This window comes from Molossus molossus, unplaced genomic scaffold (assembly GCF_014108415.1).
Source record: "Molossus molossus isolate mMolMol1 unplaced genomic scaffold, mMolMol1.p scaffold_m16_p_8, whole genome shotgun sequence".
NCBI classification, from domain to species: Eukaryota; Metazoa; Chordata; class Mammalia; order Chiroptera; family Molossidae; genus Molossus; species Molossus molossus.
In genome coordinates this window covers 62,678,010-62,698,769 of record NW_023425402.1, presented here as the reverse complement: position 1 = coordinate 62,698,769, position 20,760 = coordinate 62,678,010, and the positions used below count along the sequence as shown (strand labels likewise).

At 38.5% G+C, this 20,760-nt stretch overlaps 1 long non-coding RNA gene across 1 annotated transcript; it reads left to right on the top strand.

Annotated features, from left to right (window-relative positions):
• Nucleotides 1–5,779: 5,779 nt before the first annotated feature.
• On the top strand, nucleotides 5,780–14,797 carry LOC118621959. The gene is made up of 4 exons (XR_004957852.1): nucleotides 5,780–5,818; nucleotides 11,601–11,847; nucleotides 12,216–12,368; nucleotides 14,696–14,797. It is a non-coding gene; the product is annotated as an uncharacterized LOC118621959 (long non-coding RNA).
• The last annotated feature ends 5,963 nt before the right edge of the window (nucleotides 14,798–20,760 follow it).

Here is a 20,760-nt window from a genome sequence, read left to right as displayed (position 1 = left end):
AATTGGTGATTTTTACAAGTAACCCCAATATTTTCACAATGCTTGGGCCAACACACCTCTTTTCATTTGTGTGCATGAATATAAACACCTAGAGAATTACTGAGTGTGTTAGCTTGGTGGTCGATGGCACTATAGGCTGAGCTCTTCAGAGGTGGAAGGAGTTAAGAGTATCGAATTAGCTACCAGAAGCTGAAGTCAGCCGGTATGAATGGCATGTAGCTGGGCAGTTTTCCAAACCCCACGCCATGGCTGCGTATCAGGAAGACTGCTATAAACAAATGTGCATGTGTGCATGAAGCCTGATAAGTCAACGAGGAAAGATGGACACGGAACGGCGACCCAGCCTGAGGAAATATGCAGAGCCGGGTGAGTTTCCACTTGAGGTGAACAATAGCTCTGTTTCGGAAGCTGGTGAACAGTTAGAATGAGCCTTTGACTTTTTATACAATTAAGTTTCAGGGGACCAGAAGCTAGATTTTCAACTTTCAAATCACCTAATATTCCAACACCACTAAAATTATGTTTTAAAAATATTTTATATGTAAAGATATATTAAGTGAAAACAGCACAATAAAAATGCATATATAGAAAACACAATTATAAAATATATAGAAACATTTTAAAAGATACAGTAAAAATGTCAGTAAAATATAACACTGGGTACTTCTCCATAGGTGATGGAATTATATGTGTGTTTTTTTTAAATTTATATTAAAAAACCACATTATCTAATTTAAAAAATTATTCCATGTATAAACTGACATGAATAACCCAAGGCTGTGTTACCTGGGTTGAGGAAGGCTACAAGGGCACAAAATAGAACCATCCATAATGTTTATAAAATGTAAACATGATTTGTCTTCATGTCTACACACATTAGTATCTTCTGTCTTACATTTAAACTCCCAGAGAGCAAAGGCTATGTCTAATTCTGTGCAATGTTTGGCTTAATTAAAAATGCAGATAGAACATAATTTTTATGATGATTATGCAAATGCACCTGTTTCACGTTCACTCTGGTAGCTGCTTGGAAAATTCCTTAGTGTTAATGATGGCTGGATAGGGATATAGAATAAGAACACACATCCTTTTCCCTCTTTTAAAACCCTTTCTAAAAACCACTTTTTGCGCTGGTTGGTGGGGCTCAGTTGTTTGGGGCATTGTCCCATGCACCAAAAGGTTGAGGGTTCAATTCCCAGTCTGGGCACATACCTAGGTTGTGGGTTTGATCCCTGGTCGGCTGGGCACATACCTAGGTTGTGGGTTTGATCCCTGGTCGGGGTGCATATGGGAGGCAGCCAATTGATGTTTTTCTCATACATCAATGTCTCTCTCTCTCCCACCTTCCCTTCTCTCTAAAAAAAAAAAAAAAAAATCAGTAAAACATATCCTCATGTGAAGATAAAAACAACTACTTTTTATGCAGCAGGTACATTCACAGAGAAGACTGGCCCTCTGTCAGATTTAAAGTGGAGAGAGAAACAGCACTGTAATTTCTCCATTCTAACCCACTTCAGTGTTACATAACAGATATAATCCTAAGGATTAGCTTAGAGTTTGAATTCCATATTAATTCAACTGCTGGACTCACCACTGACTCAGCTCCTGGAATTAATATAAAGTAGAGACGCAAAAGAGTTGTTCCACTTGTGAAACAAAACCAAGCCCAAACAGCCCTAAGTCAAACCAGTTGGCTTATTGGCGTATAACACTGAAGCTGTAACCAACGGAGTGCTTCCAGTGTTTTCTAGACCCTCAAAGCATTTCCCAATGATTCCTCAAAATATAAGCAACATTGCTGTTACAGTCTCAAGATGAACCTTGCTATCTATAAACAGTAGCTAAACATTTTTTTTTTAGTGCAGTAGCTGCAAGAAGATACAATGAACTGTCAGTATTTGGAGCTGATACCATTACTAGAAATTTAAAATACAGGGTGGGGCAAAAGTAGGTCTATAGTTGCGACTATTCTTGTGTTACTATTTATTAACTACTGTATTATTTTTTATGAACAACTGTAAACCAGCTTTTGCCAGACCCTGTACAATATATCAAATTGGGTCCAAATGAATTAGTTCTTTTCAAGGTTATCATGAAATAGTCAGGCAAATGTGAAATCCCAGGCACTTATTACCCTGAAACAGAGAAGTCACTTTTGAGAACTCTGCCGTCATCTCTTTCCCATCCATCACAATGGCTAACATTTACCAAGTGTTCACCAGATGCTGTGTTAAGAGGAAAAGGACATGATCTAACTTAATCCTCAAAGGAGCTCTGGGAAGTGTTTTTGTCTGTGTTTTAGAGATGATAGGCTTAGGAAGAGGTTAGGGAGCTTACCTAAACCAGCCTAGTTCCTCTGTGGCAGAACTTGGATTTGAACACAGGGTGGAAACTCTTAACCATTAACTTAACTACATATTGACTTCAAGAAGCTAATGTGTGAAATCAAAAGCAACCAATAATCACAATTATGCCACTTTTAATTTGAGTCTGTCACATACACATAGTTGGTCCTCTCTATATTAAGCATGATGTCCTATAAAAAATGATTACAAGTTCTGCCAGCAAAAACCTCCTGAGGGAAACTAAGATCATGTACAAAAGTAATAACTCAAGTCTCTTACTGAGAGCATGGCAATACTGAGGCTTGGGTGTGGTCACCTGAGATATCTGGAGGAAACCTAGAGGCAAAATTTACCGAATTTTCTATTGCACAATATAATCTGTGTGTGGAAAGCACCCCCTAAACGGAAGTATCTGTCAGAGCAAAAATAAACCTGGTTAACAACATCTGAAAAATATATTGTGAGTGGGAATTATATTTCTCTTATTTGCTGCAGAACATGCACATATTTTGGTCCTCTTTAAACACACACACACACACACACACACACACACACACACACACACACACTTTTCAACCCAATCTACAAAACTCTGATGGGGAATAATACCCATTTTGTAGGAATAAAGTGGAGGTGGCTAGCTGAGTGCTCCTACTAGTCTCTTCTTGGGAGTTTACTTCAGCCAACTCATGGGGCAGCAGGAGGCCAGACTGAGCTTGGCAGGAAAGAGAAATCATTTGTATCCCTTCACATACAGACAGCTCATTCCACCCAAAGTCATAAAAGCCAGACTGACAGATAACTTGGAATGTGTACTTATCAAATACAATTTCTGATAAATATTATTTCCCAAACCAGCATAAGATTGGGGCCTGATTATTATTATTTTTTAATGAAAACATTTACTCCCTTCTTCCTCTCTTTTCGAAAGAAAGAAAGAAAGAAAGAAAGAAAGAAAGAAAGAAAGAAAGAAAGAAAGAAAGAAAGAAAGAAAGAAAGAAACATTTACTGAAAGCCTACCATGAGTAGGATCAGTCCTACATACTTTCACACCAGTGATTTCATTGAACTCTGACAGCAAAATTTTGAAGTATCTTTTGCAGGCACATTAGAGCTGAGGCTTCAGCTGAGGTCACGTGGTTAGAGCGTGGAACACCAGGCAAAGCCCCATCCCAGGTGCTGAGGCCAGAGGTCTCACTGTTGGGAAAATGTGAAATTCAGAAGTGCTGGCAGAGGACCAAGTGATCCTAGGTGGGTGTGGTCAAACCGACAGACTTAGGATGTATTAGCAACATATAGCTGCTGGCTGGTCTGAAATACTTAGGGACATCTCTACAGTTTCAGCTCTCCGGCTCCTTTTGGTGGCCACCACACAGACAAGTGGCCAGCTGTTTGTTTCTGATATTAATGTGTCATGATTTCTGAAATGTTGTTTAGTTAACATTTATTTTTACTTTTGTTGATGGGATACCAAAAAATGAGTAGACAAACCATCGATCTGATTTGCCTGAGTGTGGATTAGCTTCTGGGAATTTTACACATAGCTAATTTCAGCCATTTTTATGTTGATGTCTGAGAGTTTCAGTTTCAAGTGAAGATATTTTCTGCCACTGTTCCTTGAAATTCAAATTTTGAGGGTGTTCATTATTTGGTACCTGGGCACTAATTTATTTATATCTATTAAAAATACATACATAAATATACATGCTACAAAAGCAAATGCCATACTGTATACTCATTCAGGACTAAAAGAGACACTAAGTCAAAGCATATAGTCCATAACATTTTATACTATTTTTTCTGTTCTTATTGAAAATTTTTATATAGTTACTTCATACTACCAATCCAGCTCAAGCAACTCTAAAAAGTGACTTATAATCATGAAAGTTTCATCTTAAATATGCATAATAAAGACCGGTGGTCCTAACATAAAAGAAAACAACAACAACAACAAAAGGAAGTTCTCTGAGTATGTTTTTAGCATTGATTAACAAATAAAATGAAATCAGTTTCCAAAGGCTAACTCTGAACATTTGCCTGTTCTTGATTTTGAATTGAAGGCTGGACCTAAAAAATAAAACTTAATAGTGATTGTTCAGAGCAACTTTGAAGACAAGTAATATTATTGTGGCCTACCATAATTACTCTCTTTTTACAAAGTCTCCAAAAAGAACAGAGCTAAGATGCTTAAACTTTAAATAAAGTCAAGGGGGTATATGGTTGCAACACACACACACACACACACACACATTTATATTAAGGAGTCAAAAGCAAATTTTTTAAATCCACCAACAGAAAAAGAGAAATACAATTTTTGGAAAGAAGTAATAACGTAAGCAAACATTATTAACTCTTTGAAAGGCATATCTAAGCATCCAAGAAACAGTGGTTTTGTTTGTTTTAATGCAATTGGGATTTTGTGGTGAGTAGTAGTTATTTCAATTCAGTAAGTGCATGAGTCACATTCAACAGTGGCCTTCCATTACATTCAAACTGAACAACTGGTTAGGGGATGCTACTTAATTCTTTTTCTTCCCTATCTAAAGGGGAAGGTGCTAGAGAGCTTTTCCTATTCTCCCCCTGTTTATTTGCTGAGCAACTGGACCGCTGCTTCAGGCTGGTTAATCGGCTCAGCCATGACACACATGCAAAGGCTCTCTGGCAGGACAACATGCTTGCCATGCTGTAGGTACAACAGCAAAGGAACTGAAGCAGGAGCCTCTGCTTCCTCACATGGGAATCCATCTATTAACTCCGAACATCCTTTAGGTACTAACATTCCAAGTGTATGAGACTCCAAATAAAAAAGTGCTATTTTATTCATTTATTTTTCTATCTTTAAAAATTTTTTTTATTTTTCAATTCCAGTTTACATTCAATATTATTTTGTATTAGTTTCAGGTGTACAACATAGTGGTTAGATAATCATATACTTTACAAAGTGGTCCCCTGATATTTCAAGTATCCACCTGGCACCGTACACAGTTATTACAATATTATTGACTATATTCTCTATGCTATATTTTACATCCCTGTGACTACCAATCTGTACTTCTTAATCCCTTTACCTTTTTCACCCAGCCCCCTAAGCTCCCTCCCCTCTGACAATTACCAGTCTGATCTCTGTATCTATGAGTCTGTTTTTATTTTATTTGTTCATTTATTCTGTTCTTTAGATTCCACATATAAGTGAAATCATATGGTATTTGTCTTTGTTTGACTTATTTCACTCAGAATAATACCCTCTAGATCAGTGGGTTCCAACCTTCCTGATACTGCAACCCTTTAATACAGTTCCTCATGTTGTGGTGACCCCCAACCATAAAATTATTTTCGTTGCTACTTCATAACTGTAATTTTGCTACTATTATATCTTAGGCGACCCCTGTGAAAGGGTCATTTGACCCCTGAAAGGGGTTGCGACCCACAGGTTGAGAACTGCTGCTCTAGATCCATCCATGTTGTTGCAAATGGTAAGATTTCATTCTCTTTTTATGGCTGAGTAATAATCTATTGTATATTATGTACCACGACTTTTTTATCCACTAATCTGTTGATAGGCACTTGGGTTGCTTCCATACCTTGGCTATGGAAATAATGCTGCAATGAACACAGGGGTGCATATATTCTTTCTACTTAGTGTTTTGGATAAGAAAGTGTTATTTTAAATGATTTTTAAACTATCATTTCAGATAACTACAAGACATGTTCAGGCTTGAAAAAAATGTTCATTCATTATCAATATGTGATTCACTTCTAACTGGTTGACTCTTTCTGCTTATCTGCTAATAAAAGAATTTTGTTATCATACTGAACGTTTACTGAACATATGCTATACACAGAACACTCAGAGAACAGAGAAGCAGTTCTCTACAATAAAAACACTCCAAGTTTCCCTGACATGTCATACTGCAGAAAGGAGATAGAATGCATTCAGTTTTTTCATTTATCCTGCTCATGATAGCCTTATAAAAAATAAAATTTATTAAGAACTAGAATGCTAGAATCTCTTCAGACCTCAGAAATAATTTGGCCTATTGATTTTTCTTGTGCTGAAGCTCTGGAAAATCTGATATAATGAGCTATCAACCACTCTCTCTCAAAAACACACACACACACACACAAAACACAAAAAACCAAAAAACCAAATGCATATGCACACCAAATACTAGACTCAGTTCCTGCCACCCTCCAGACACCCCTTGGAGGCAACCCAAGCTAAGACACCACCCTAACAACTCCCAAACTATTCCCACTGCCTCATCACACACGTGAAGACATCAAGTTTCAAACAGGTGATGCAATTTGGCCACAGTCACATGGCAGAAACTGTGAACAGAGTAAATGAGATGAAAGTGAAAATGAATGCAGACACTCCTCAAAACTCTCAACCATCCTTTTCATCAGAAGTTAGGCTTATTGTGTTGCTAAGAAAGGTGAAAAGGTGAAATGCTTTGAGAAAAATATACCTTCCTGTCATCCTAGGGTTCTAGCTGAGCTTCTCACTAGAAAATAGGCAGGTTTTCTTTATCTTGCCCTCCAGTCAGGTCCACCCATGGTTTAGGGCTGCTTTTTTTTTTTTTTTTCCTGTTTGCCTCAGCAAATCAATAAAACCTGCATAATTTATGCACATTCAGAAGGAGGGCAAGCGTGAGAATATGAATTAGAGACCCGCATTCAGGAACCTAGCGAGTTCTAAAGAATTCTAAGTTAGTCACATAATGATGCTTGAGAAGTATTCTGAATCACAGACTGCTCACTTATTTAGGAAGTGGTAGTCTATGAGAGTGTTAGCAAGTTTTGGGGACCTGCTTTAGTGATTAGATGGAACTCATTTCCAACTACTACATTAAAATTTGTTCATTTGCAAATAGTTTGTTCTTTCAAGAACTGAAATAGTCAACCTGGATGTTACATGTACTTTTGGCTTACCAAATTCATTTAATATATTTCAAATTCCATACAGTAAATATTCTCATATGAGCCAACAGGACAGAATAAAAATGTACATGGGCTTTGTAATCAATATAAGTCTGAATTCAAATACTGAATCTTCTATATCCAGACACATGATACGAGGCTCACTACTTAAGCATCACTGAGTTCTCCCACCTGTAAAGTGGGAATAATACCTCCTACTTTGCAAATTGGCTGTGAAAATTACCAATAATAAACTCTATTGAAATAGGAGCTCCTGCAATATCTGGCAAACTTAAGGCATTCTATGAAATGGTAAGAGCTAAAATACAGGCATACCTTGAAGACACTGTGGGTTTGGTTACAGATCACTGCAATAAAGCAAATGTACTAACATAATAAAGCGAGTCACATGAATTTTTTGGTTTCCCAGTGCATATAAAGGTTATGTTTACACTATACTTTAGCCTATTAAGTGTGCAATAATATAGCATTATGTCTAAAAAACAATGTACTTACCTTAATTTAAAAATACTGTATTGCTAAAAAAAATTCTAATTATCATCTGAGCCTGTTGGAAAAATGGTGCTGACAGACATGCTTGACCTTGTAAAAAATATAGTATCTGAGAAGCACAATAAAGCAAAGTGCAATGAAATGAGTTGTGCCTGTAATGATTATTTATAAAGTTTCTACAAAGGATAAACCATATTAGAATCTTCTCCAAAATCTGAATTCATGACATCTAAATGAATGAGGATTTAATTCATTCTCAAAATGACTCGAATATTTGCCATAGTTTATTTTGACATATTAAAAATGATAACCAACAAAAATTAAAAGGCCACTGTTCAAATTACTACCTTTACTAAAATACTATTGTCAGGTTTTCTTTTTTGACTAAAGGGAAATGTAGAGTAGTATTCGTGGGTGTTAAGTCATTAGATAACATCAGTGTTTTAAAGTAATAGAACAACAAAACAGCAAGAGAATGATTTATTGACATAGAACTTCATGACTAAAATCTTAAATTAAAGAGTATGGTTCAGTACTAATGTTTTCACACTACCTACCCAGTTTTCAGACTGCACCTACTTATTCTTTTCAAACTGCTATCACTCTCTTTCATGAGAAATTTCTTACAAACTACTATAAGCCAAAAATTTACAGTGGAAATTCTTTTCTGAGTCCTTTTTTTAGAATAAACCTAATTCAACAGGCAAATCTAAATAATTTTTAGCAGTTCTAAATTAGAAAATTCATGACTTCTTACTGTAATTGAAAAGGAACATACAAAACAATTATTTAGTCACTTATAAAACCCATGTTCAACTTTTGAAATAATGACTAACCTGATAGGAGAGACAAGAATTTTATGATGAAATTCTAAAGTCTAGCCACTTGAGATAAACACAGCAGGTTATATAATTGTCCTCTGCATTCATAATTTCCTTTTCCCCCTTTTGGATATATATCATTTTTCAGTAATAATAGAACATGTTACAAAAAAAGTTAATGTACTGTGGAAATCATGCTCACCACAAGCTAAATTTCCAGTGAAGAGTAAAAGTTCATTAATTTGGAATTCACTAGTTTCATAAGGAGAAAAAGTGCTCATTAATAGTGTAAATAAAATTCTCTTGAGAATATACTGGGTTCTCCAGAAAACAAAACAGTTAGCCTTAGGCACTCATTTACATATAAATCCTTGGAGTGTTAATTGAAAAGCATTCCTAGGCATGCCAGAATGGAATTTGCAAACTTGGATACACTTAAAACCTCTTCCAGTGCTCTGTGATGGCATGCTCGGGAGACTGGCAGACTCCAGACACACGCTGCTTTTCCTAGAAAGACGCAGTAGCATGTGTCTGGAGCCGCTTAGCACCGTCACCCTCAACCAGGGACTGCATTTCCCAGGCCCCATGCACCCAGGTGGAGCCATGTGACTAGTTCTCACCAATAGAATATGAAGAGAAAAGGCATTGAGTCACTTCAGGGCCATGTGACTAAGAAGTGAGTGTTCCTTCCCTGGCTGTGTGGCTCAGTTGGCTGAGTGTCTTCCAGTGCACCGAAAGGTCACCAGTTTGATTCCTGGTCAAGGCACATACCCAGGTTTCGGGTTTGATCCCCAGTTGGGTTCTTATCAGAGGCAACCGACCTATGTTTCTTTCTCTCTCTCAAAATTCAATAAAAGTATTTTTTTAAAAACTGAGTGTTCCTTCTTCATGCTTTCTTTCCCTCCCACCTAATGCAGACAATCATAAGCCTTGGAAGATGGCATTCTGGGTCGCACTGTGTCCCCCTGCCCACCAAATTCATATGTTGAAGTCTTAACCCTCAGAAACAGGGTCATTACAGACGTAATCAGTTAAGATGAAGTCATTCTGGAATAGGGTGGGCCTGAATCCAACTTCATCGGTGTCCTTCTAAAGAGGGGACATTCAGACACAGACAAGAACAGAAGGAAGACGGTGTGAAGAGACAGGGAGAGAGACCACCATCAGCAAGCCAGGGGGAGGGGCCTGGAATAGATGCTTTCTCACAGAAGGGACCACCAACCCTGCCTAACTTTGGTCCTAGACGTCTAGTCTCTGGGACGGTGATACAAACCATTCCTGTTACTTCCGGCACCCAGTTGGTGGTAGTTGGCTACAGCAGCCTGAAAGCCTAACGGAGATAGTAGTAAGGCTGAAAGAAAGAAGGAGCCTGCGTTCAGGATTCCTGTGCTGAATAAAAGCACATCCCTCTTCACAAGGACCCACACTGGGCTGACACCTTAGCAGGAAAGCAAACTTTCATTTGTCAAACCCCTGAATTTTGAGCACTTATTCCTTCGACCAGCTAAATGACCTAATATAGGCCTTAATTAATTTACCTGGCAAGTAACTGTTGAAGTTATTTTATGCAAAGACAAACAAACAAAAAACCATAGACACAACACAATATAACATCCATGTAAATATTTAGGGTAAAAAGGAACTTCAAGGAAAGTTTGAGTTTATAGGAAGATATTTGAGGGTAATTACCCCAAATCCTCCCCAGGATATAAATTGACCCTCCTCTGCCAGTAGAAGTAGAATTTCCTCAAGAATTTTCAATAAGCCATGATGTCCAGGTTAAACTTGCTATACTTCACTTTAAAAACCTTTTTTTTTTTTTTTTGCAAATTCAGAGGAGTATTTCTCCCATCTGGCCCAAATGTGTAAAGTTTTATGTGGGTTCTAAGGCTAAGAATACCATAATATGAGGCTCTGCTTTTTCTAAAGTTCTCAATTAATATTACTTTAATCAATCTAAAGAGAAATCACTGTGTGATACCTTCTGCCCTCAAATATAGACCAAAACAAACAAACAAAAAAAACTTCCTTCATGATAGGGTAACTAATATGGAATCAATATACCATGTTACATTTTTTTATTGTGGCTTTTTTTTTTTTTCCTTGCATGATGAAAAAGTAAAAGGACAGATAGCCTAGCCAAGACCCAGAGTTGTAATTTAAAGTATCTCAAAAGCTGAGCTGGCAGCTGGGTTTCCCTGTTTACAGAAAAGCTAGGATGATTCAGGCTGAGCTCAGATCTCAATTTAGATCACAGCATCTGGATTCAACACACATGTGAGATGTAGCAGCAGGTTTCAAGGTCATGACTGATGCAAGCTGGAGACCAGAGACCACTCGCCAGAATGACTGCACATGGAGAAAGTGCCTAGAGGTGTCTGGAGGACCTGGCCAGTCAGCCTGCTTCAACTGCCAGGTAACACTAGCACTTCCTGCAGCCGGCAGGTGCTCGAGGCCAAGGGTATGATGACCGGAGGATGACACTAGTCCCCTAGTCAGCTTTGTCAAAGTCAGAACACATCCCTCAGCAATGACTTCTCTCCTGAAGCTGCTATTGTTCAGATTAAACTATGGGAATGTGGTAATAAAATGGAAAACCTTAGAAAGCACACACTTCTTGCTAAGATGGATGCTTAACTTTGCTTTGTTTCAAAGAGAAAAACTGGGGTAATGGAAAGGGGAATTTTTTTAATGCCTTTTTCCCCCCTTGGTGAGGAGAAATTACAGCCACAGTAACTATAATATAAGCTCCACAATGAAATCTAAAAATTATGAGGGAAAAAACAGCACATAATCTTCCCAGGCCAATTTTACCTCCATCAGAATCCACCTTTCTCCTTTCCTTAATTTTCCTCAGGTGTGCTACATCCAGAATGCTGGCGATTTTGCTGCTATGGATTTTATGTGCAAGAAAAGAACCCTTCCCTCGCTGCTTCTCCTCGCCTTCCCCCTCCGTGATCTCTCTCCCTCTCTCCCCTCGTCTCTTTGTTGTGAACGTCAGGGCTGACAGTGTCACAGTCTGGCATGGCTGGAATTTCTGACATTACACCAAGAAGCAGACCGAGAGCAGGAGAGCGGGCGGAGAGGACCAGCGTCAGGATGCGCAGCCATTTAAAGAAGTCAAGGCAAAAAAGAAGCCCAACCTTCTCCTCTGAGGTTCCTCGATTACAAGGCAACTTATAAATCATCCCGTATTGTTCTCATTTATCCAACGAGTCCGTTTTCCTACTCCTGTGGAGATCCCTAAGGTATGCATCTATTCTGCGAGATCAAAGTCAGTGGCTCCAATAACAGATAAGACAGGATTCGTGATTCAGCAGATTCTCAGGCTGGGAAGTGTGACAATCAGCGCGCTCTGGGAAGATAGCGCCAGTCCATTTCGAGTATCGATTCACTGCACTTTGTCACTCTAATGATGTTATCTCATTAAAAGAGATAAATGCCCCACTGTTCTTCCAAGAGCATCTGCTTCTTACTCTTCTCTCTTTTTTCAACAGCATGGCTCTCAGCAGCAGCACATTAAAATCAAATTGAAATCCAATGCAAGGCTTGGCGACAGAGCTGCTTACCAAGGCTCCTTTTTAATTGCTTTTTTCTACTCTCCACCCCCTTCCAGCTCCCCCACAACTGATTCAAGATGTCATCCATAGAAACAGCAATATAAAGAGAAACAGATGTAGAAAGAAATCATAATAGGAAGTATTTATTGAGGGCCTATTATGTGAAGCTCCACTGTGTCAACATTTAACTCCTGCAACGACCTTGCGAGGTAAGCTGAACAATCCCTACCACCGCAAATGAAGAAATGGAACTGATGTTACATGCTCACCCAAGATCACACAGATAATGAGAGGCTGAGCCACAATTGAACAAGGGTTCATCCAATGCAACTTTTTTTTTCTTTTGTTTTTTAAACCCCATTTTCATTCATGCAACACATAAGTAAATATGATTGCAACTTGACTAGAATAGGTGAAAAAATATAAAAGAAGGTGGCAATTATTCTTCAGCCTGCTAAAACCCAGGAACATAATGCCATAGGCAGAGCAGTGGTTTTGTTTCAACAGATTTCTTATTAAATAAAAAGGTAGCAATTTTCCATAATGAATGTTTTACATATTATTCCTTTGTGTATCAGGCCACTAAAGTACACACTATTAAAGTCTATTAAAGTCTGTATTTAGCAGCATTACTAATGTGCCTTTTGGGAAAATTATTACAATGAAACTGCATCAGTGTTTCACAAAATTTCAATTGTTTAATATTTCTCTTCTGATCATCAATACACAGGTCTATTTTTAGCTGTAATCAGACCTCATCCCACAGGCCATAATCCCAGCCTAGAGCCATTACAACAAATTGTTTATGGGTTGGAATTAAGACATAACAAGAGATGTAGAGATTGCTAATTTCAACCCAACCTTATTTTTTCATAGTTCATTGCAGTTTTCCTACTGTTCTAATTAACAGGTACTCTTTGCTCACTGTGACATGTGATGACACTTTACCTTTCTGGGTAGTGTTGGTTATCTTCATTAATTGCTTGTATTTATATCTAACCGAGACTAGCCTCTCAAGATAATGCCACTTTATAAAAGTCTGAAGGTGGTAAGACTTTTTTTATTCCATTAAAAAAAAACAAAAAAACAAGCAAACCAGAAGAACATATAAGCTGTGATTAATCAAATCCAAATGTTTTCATTTAAATCTAACCATCGTCATTTATAAGAGACTAGAAATGTGTCTTCTGAACATTGAGGAATTTCTGCTAAGTATGTAGTTTTAATACTCTACATAGGCATCTCTCCTTCTCTAAGTACATTTATTAATTTTATAACATGAGGTTTTTTTAAAAATGAAGCCAATGATATACATGTATTCAAAAGCATAATGTTCTCTGAAAACATCTTATAGAAAACAATAATGTTGGGCTTATTTTACAGAGAAAAAAGATAGGTAGCTGGAAAGAAGAGCAGAAAACAGCTAAGTTATAAGGCCTTTGTATCACAAGGGGGGAGGGGGGATGTAACCAATTTAAAGTATTAGGTACTCAAATGAAAAAGCTGGGTTGGAAGCAATCTCTGTTACATATTTCCCTTTATACACAGCAATTCCACTGTTCAAGATGATATGTGTGCAAAATCAGGCCAATTGAGTGGATAGTTAATATTCTAGACATGGACAAGCCACAGATTAACTAAGTAACTAGTCATGGTTCCAATCACCAATTCACTAAATAGGATGTAACGTTACTGTATCCACTAAGAACTGCTAATTGAGAGAGAAAGGGCAGACTGGAGACTTGGAAGACAGAAGCATTTCTCTGGGTGGTGCACAAAGGCCAGAATCCACGGCCCCTTTGTCACAGGGTCCCAGCCAGAACTGACATCAAAGAGAGAGGTCGCAGCACACATCATGTGTCCAAAGGGCTTGTCTAATTACGCAGTGGGGCTGTGTGGGCTTAGTTCAACACGTTGATGTAGAATGAGGACCCAGCAATTCAGTCAACATTCAATTAAAGCTCCACATGAAGGCTGGCATGAGATGTTTGTCAATTTAAAAAAATGCAAAACTTGTTTTAGTCAAGAAAATCCTAGGAACTCCTCTTTGAATCTTCAAGAAATAAGGATGAGCAAGATCTCTAAACTGCCCATCACAATGTGTGTCAAGTAGCACTAGGAAGAACAAAGTGGAACCAAGTATCCTTGTCCCTCCAAGTGAAACGTGTGTTATGGTCAGTAGCTGTGACCACTTTTCAGAGAGCTTATCATGATTCACAACTAGGTCTCTCAGATGTGAAATTACATTTTAGTCATGTCATCCCTTCTGTTGCTCTGAGGCCATGATGGTCTTAACACAAAAGTCCAGCCTTTGTATAATGAAACCTTAACTTACCTCCTACCTGTTCAGATTCTCCTTCATCTTTTCTGACATGATCAGAAGCTGTGAAGTCAGGCCATTGACCCTTTCACCCTCAAGTCAAGGCACGGCCGTGTCCATGTGAATACTGTAGTGGTGCACAGGGTTTTGGGGCTAGAGCCAATTTGCAGGTACTCCAGCACCATTATTCACCTGGTGCTCATATTCTCTGTTCAGAAAAATTCAGATTTTCAACTTACACCTGGACCATGAAGACTGCTTCTCAGGGAGGAAGGCATCAACCATTGCTCCATCACGAGCTGCTCTGAGATTCAGAGGTCAGTGTGTATACAACAGACCAACTAAAATGTGTTTCTGTTGAGCAGAATGAGAAGACTTGGGCTGAAATGGAAGCACTGATGTTGCTTTCACTGTGGAAATAATTGTAAGGAGATAATTCTACATAACTTAGGAAGCAGTTCTCAAATAGCATGTGTATGTTTTCTGTATGTTTCCACACACAAATACTACACAAATTATATACATGCATATATTTTTAAAAACAAATGAGCATATTTATATTCAGTTCATTCTTTCAAATGTGTCTTCTCCCTCCTCCAAACCACACTGACTATCTACTGGACTACATGGTTAGTGTTATTTTAAATCTGTACTCCCATACCTCTCAGAAGGAATTATAGTCCTGTTTTCTTCCTAAAAGTTCACTGGATTTCCCAGTGTGGTACCCATGGGAGAGACTGGAGGTCTAACTTTACCACCTCCATCCACCCCACATTCAGCAGAATTTGATGTACATGTAACATAGGAGGTACCCTGGCCTTATGCCAAAAATGTTCTACCTGTCCTCACAAACTCTACACAAATGAAGTTTTCTAAAATAAGGACTAAGGCCGGTTTTCCCTTAAAGATGTAGAAGGGAGAACAGATGTGCAACAAGGCAGGGCACTCACTGCTCAGGGCCCAGGGGCTTCTTAGACTAAGGACTACCAAATACAGGCCACAGGCAGAGTCTAGCTCAGTGATTTCTCAGACTTCTATCTCAGGACAGACTTAAAAATTATGGCAGACCCTAAAGAGCTTCTGTTTCTATCAGTTAGTTCTATCTATGCTTACCATTTAAAAAACTGAAACTGAGAAAACTTTGGAACACAAGCACACATTACAATAGCCATCATAGAAATAATGTCACTGCATGTAATGTAGCCTTTGAACAACTGTATTGTATACTTGAGAGAGTGGAAAAGGAAAATAATGTCTTGATATTATTAGAAAAATAGTTTTGACCTAGCAGGTGGCCAATGAATGGATCCCCTAGAGGTTCCAAAATCATAGTTTGAGAACTGCTGGTTTAAACTTGACACATACTTACTGAGTAAGAGGATATAATGTACACTTAAAATTTTTTGAGCCAATGAACAGAGGACAGTATCGGTTTCTAGACCATTTCTCTACTGACTATTGCCCCAAATCATGGATTCACTAACATCTTCCTTTCTGGTAGTATGTCGAACAGAAGGACTCCTCAGTCCAAATCTCTGTTTTAACCAAAGGCTCTGTCCCTTTTCTCTATCTTCCCCCTATATATCTTCTTCATCTGGTTGCACCTACAATGTAAAACAGCTAAAATGCTTTTTTTCCTGATTGTTATTCATATATGCAAATATTTACTGTAGAAAAGTTAAAAACACAGAAAAATATTTTCTTAAAAAACAAACAAATGCATTCCATGTACCCATGGTCTGAGGAGGTGACTGCCAATGTTCGGGGCAGTATCCTCTAGTCTTCTTATCACGCGGCCCACTGCCTGTGATAAGCTGGTTGAAGCATCATCCCATACACCAGAATGCTGTGGATTCGATCCCCAGTCAGGGTATATGCAGGAGGCGACCGATCAATGTTTCTCTCTCACATCTATGTTTCTCTCACTCTCTTTACTGCTCCCTTCCTCCCTCTAAAAATCAATGAAAAACATCTTTGGGTGAGGATTAATATATATATATATATATATATATATATATATATATCTCAAATATATATATCAAAGTATATATTTATATATATATATATATATCAAAGTATATATTTATATATATATATACACACACACACACACACAGTGAAGTCCATATGACTTTTAGGGTGAAAAAATGCACACTGCTAAAGAATATTTAAACATACAAGCAAAAAATGATAATGGTCTTAATACTTTGATGTATCTGCAATCTCTTTTCTGTGGGCAGAGGTATACTTTAAAAAGTGAAACAGGAATCAAACTGTACATGTTGCTATGCGACTTGCCACTTCATAGTATATTTAGAACATCTTTTCATGTCATTAAACATTCCTCCATCCCTCTTTGGTATTTTTATTGTATGGCTGTACCATGATTATTACCTTTGAAAAATTACCATTATAACAATATGTGATGGATATCTTAGCTAAATTTTTACATACATTCATTAACATTTCATTTGAGTAACTGTTCTAGAAATGAAATTTTTGCATCAAAAGGTAAAACATGTTCTTTCACTCTGTATGAGAGAGTCAATATTCCCATTCCTATCTTCACTGAGTAAGTTTTATGAATCCTCAATTGTATAGGTAGAAAAGCTACTTCGTCATTTTAATTTGTATTTCTTTGGTAACTATCAAGGTTGAACATTTTCTTATATGTTATTTACTGACCATATTTCTTCCTTTATTTTTTTTAAATATATTTTTATTGATTTTTTTTAGAGAAAGAGAAAGGGAGAGAGAGACAGAAACATAAACTGACTGCCTCCTGCATGCCCCCTACTGGGGATCGAGCCCACAACCTGGGCATGTGCCCTGACTAGGAATCGAACTGGGATCTCTCAGTCCATGGGACGATGCTTCATCCACTGAGCCACATTGGCTGGGCCCTTTATTGGTTTTATCTTTCTCTTCTTTGCCCATTTGCTACTAGAATAATCATCTTTATCTTATTAACTGTAAGAACTCTTAATAAATTAGCTCAGTTAATTCATGTCTTATATGTGGTAAATACTGCCCTGGTTTGTCTTTTGTCTTTGAGGATAGTTTAGAATGTCTTTTGATAAAAAGACATTTTCAGGTTTTACATACACTTTCTTCCTTTATAATTTTTGCCACAAGAAACTAACAAGGTTTTCTTTATTCCAAGATCATTTAATACTTATTTGTATTTTCTTCCATGTCACTAGTTTTTTAAATGTGGTATTTCTTCAAAGCCGGCCACAGGGGGACTTGGCCATGGCCTTTAGAAAAACAACAGTGGAAGCTCATTAGATGTAGACTCGTCATTTGGTGAAACTACCAAGTACATCCTAGAAAGGAGAAGAGATCCTATATGTTTATTCTTCACCAATTCTTTATACTGCATCCAGTAGCTTTGTTAACTTGCTCTTTCAGTGAGAGAGGTTTAAAATGGAGAAAAAAAATGTTAACATATGGTTTATGTTTACATTTTAAACCTCTGGGATGTGATGACTCTTCTCACCTTGCTCAGAACGGAAGCTTCAGATGGCAAAGAACATTGTTTTGTTCGCTGATGTACTGTAAGCTCAGTGCCTGGCACACAGTATGCACGAGATAGCTGTGCTGGAGGAGGCGATCTTTAATCAAGCAGAGTTATGTGTGTGCTGCATGCTGGGCAGGAGAGCCAGGGGTGATGAGTTCTGGGCCTCGCTGCTTTGCATTAAGGAGGTGCAAAATTAAAAACAACCACCAAAAAAACAACAAAACAAAAACACCCCTAAATGAAGGCAGTAAGTAAATTTTAGTTTTACTTTTTAGTTGACTGTAGAGATATTGATCTGAGTGTAAAGGTGAAAGTGCATCAGGACATGGTGCTGAATACTGGAAAATATTCGGAGAAAAAAATTCTTTGGGGCAGATACTAAGCAAAGCAGGGGCATCAAGCCACCAAGAGAAATGAGAGACGCTTACTCTACTCCATTTGATGCTATGGCATTTGTCCAAAGCAATAACAATCAGATCTGGCTTTATTTGAACATAACAAGGAAGAAATAGTTTTCAGGAAGATTCATTTTCACTGTGGGGAGAGGAAAAGAAACATTCTGTGTAATAACAGAAAAATCAATTATTTTTCAATCAGATGAAGTGTCCTCATAAATTCAAGGCAGAGAATGGCATGTGATATGCCTTTATGGAAACGATAACCATGAGGGAAAGAGTTTAGGCTCCTACTTCCAAGGCTGCTGTTAGAAAGAGAGATTTTTCAAGAGTGGAGCCCTGTTAGTGTGGGTTTGTGAGCTTACATAGTGGTATGGGATGAATGTACATCATTCTGCTCAATTTGCCTCTACCAAACCCCATCATGTCCAACCTGCCTCCCATTTGGCTAAGATGGGTGTGTGTGTGTGTGTGTGTCATTATGTAGTTCTTTTTATTTTATTTTATGTATTCATTTCTGTTTGTTTGTTAATCCTTACCTGAGGATATTTTTCCACTGAGTTTTAGATAGAGTGGAAGGGAGGGAGAGGGAGAGAGACACACACACACATCAATGTGAGAGAGACACATCGATCAGTTGCCCCTGCACAAACCAACTGGGGCGGAGATAGAATCTTTAATGCAAGTAAGTGCCCTTGACTGAGAATCGAACCCACGACCCTTTGGTCCAAGGGTTGATGCTCTAACTGCTGAGCCAAACCAGCCAGGGCTAGCTCTTTTTATTTGTATTATTTTTTTATTTTTAAAAAATGTCAATCACACCCACCTGAACAAAGATCTAAGGAGAGTATGAAAGTTGGAAAGATGGTCTTCAAATCTGCCTAAGAGCCAGGGAGAGTGAGTACCCTGGGAAAATCTGTGCACCACAATTCTTTAACAAGTATGGCTAGAACATAAAGCCCAGAATGTACAACCATTAAAGCCTTTTTACAATATTAAAAAGGTGAATAAACGTAAGGGTATCTACTTTGTATAAGCCTTCTGCATTAGAAATTAAACTGACAGAGTCTTAGGAAATGACACAAGAATCCCAAGAAGCTTTGTGCCCGGGGGATGCCCTCACTTCTGTTTTCTGCCAGCATGCAGGCACCAGCATGCCAGGCGTCTGAGGGCTGAGACTGCAGCCTTCCTGGTGTGTCCTCAGGTCCTGGCAAAGATAACAAGTTCAAGGACAGTAGTTCCCTGACTATCAGGTTAGCCCTGTTAACATAGTCAAATTGCCAATCCCGTGTGACATGGGGGCCATTCCTGTGTTTTCTAGAGGTGTCACCTCTGACGGACTCAAAAGAGAGCTGTTAGTGCCTGTGATCAGAAATGCCCTGGCACTTCCCAGGAATAGCAATGAAACCTAGAACCCTTCGACCGCCCTCCATGCTGATACCTCCCTAGTTAAAGTGCCCCACCAGCTGGCTGGGGTTGGAAGAAAGGAGTCATTACAGTGTATGTCCAAGGAAGTGGAAAGTGCACAATCCAAAGGTCTCCAACTTTCTAGGAACAGATCTCCTTAAAAAGTCCATCATACCCACAAAAATATTTCCAACATTCTAACTAACTTACATACCCTAATTGATGAGATGATTCTCTAGTTTTATTTGTGCCAAGATGTTTCCTCCCCAGAGAATGACCTAGTCTTTGTTTTATGCCAAGAAAACTATAAGGAAAAATGCTGACCTATGATGGTTACACGTCATGCTTAATCACCACTTTAAATTAAAATACTGTAATATAACATAAGGCACTTGCTGGGCCACTCAGGCAGAACATAACTTCCCAAGCCACAGACACACCTACTGAGACACTTGAAATTTCTAAGGAGTCTGGTTCCCAGCTATGTGTCAAGAGCCAAACCATGACATCAGGTCCTGAGTTTCCCTGGAGAAACTTAGGGCAGGGCTGTCATAGAAAGCTGTGCTTGCCAATCAGAGACTGCCCAAGAGTTGTCTTAGCTCTTCGGTATACCAAATGCTAACAGAAGCCAAGGTCTGCAACAACCACAATGATGGATCTGCTCCCCACCCCACCCTCCAATCACGACCTCTCAGTATTCCAAATGCTCACTTCTCAAAGACTGCTTACAAGTAAGTATTTAAGCCAGGGTGGGATTGGGTGGAGGGATGGTGTGGGGGTGGGGGAGGTGGGGGGCGGGGTATGGAGCACAAAGCTTCCTTCTCTTTGACTTGGCTCAGCTAAGTGCAAACCTCTGGAAAAATAATAGCCTATTTTTTCCTGATCTCTTCAGGTGGGGTAAAGCTGCAGCCCCTGAGTGGGCACAATGAATGGCTATGAGAAAAATTCCACTGGAAAGG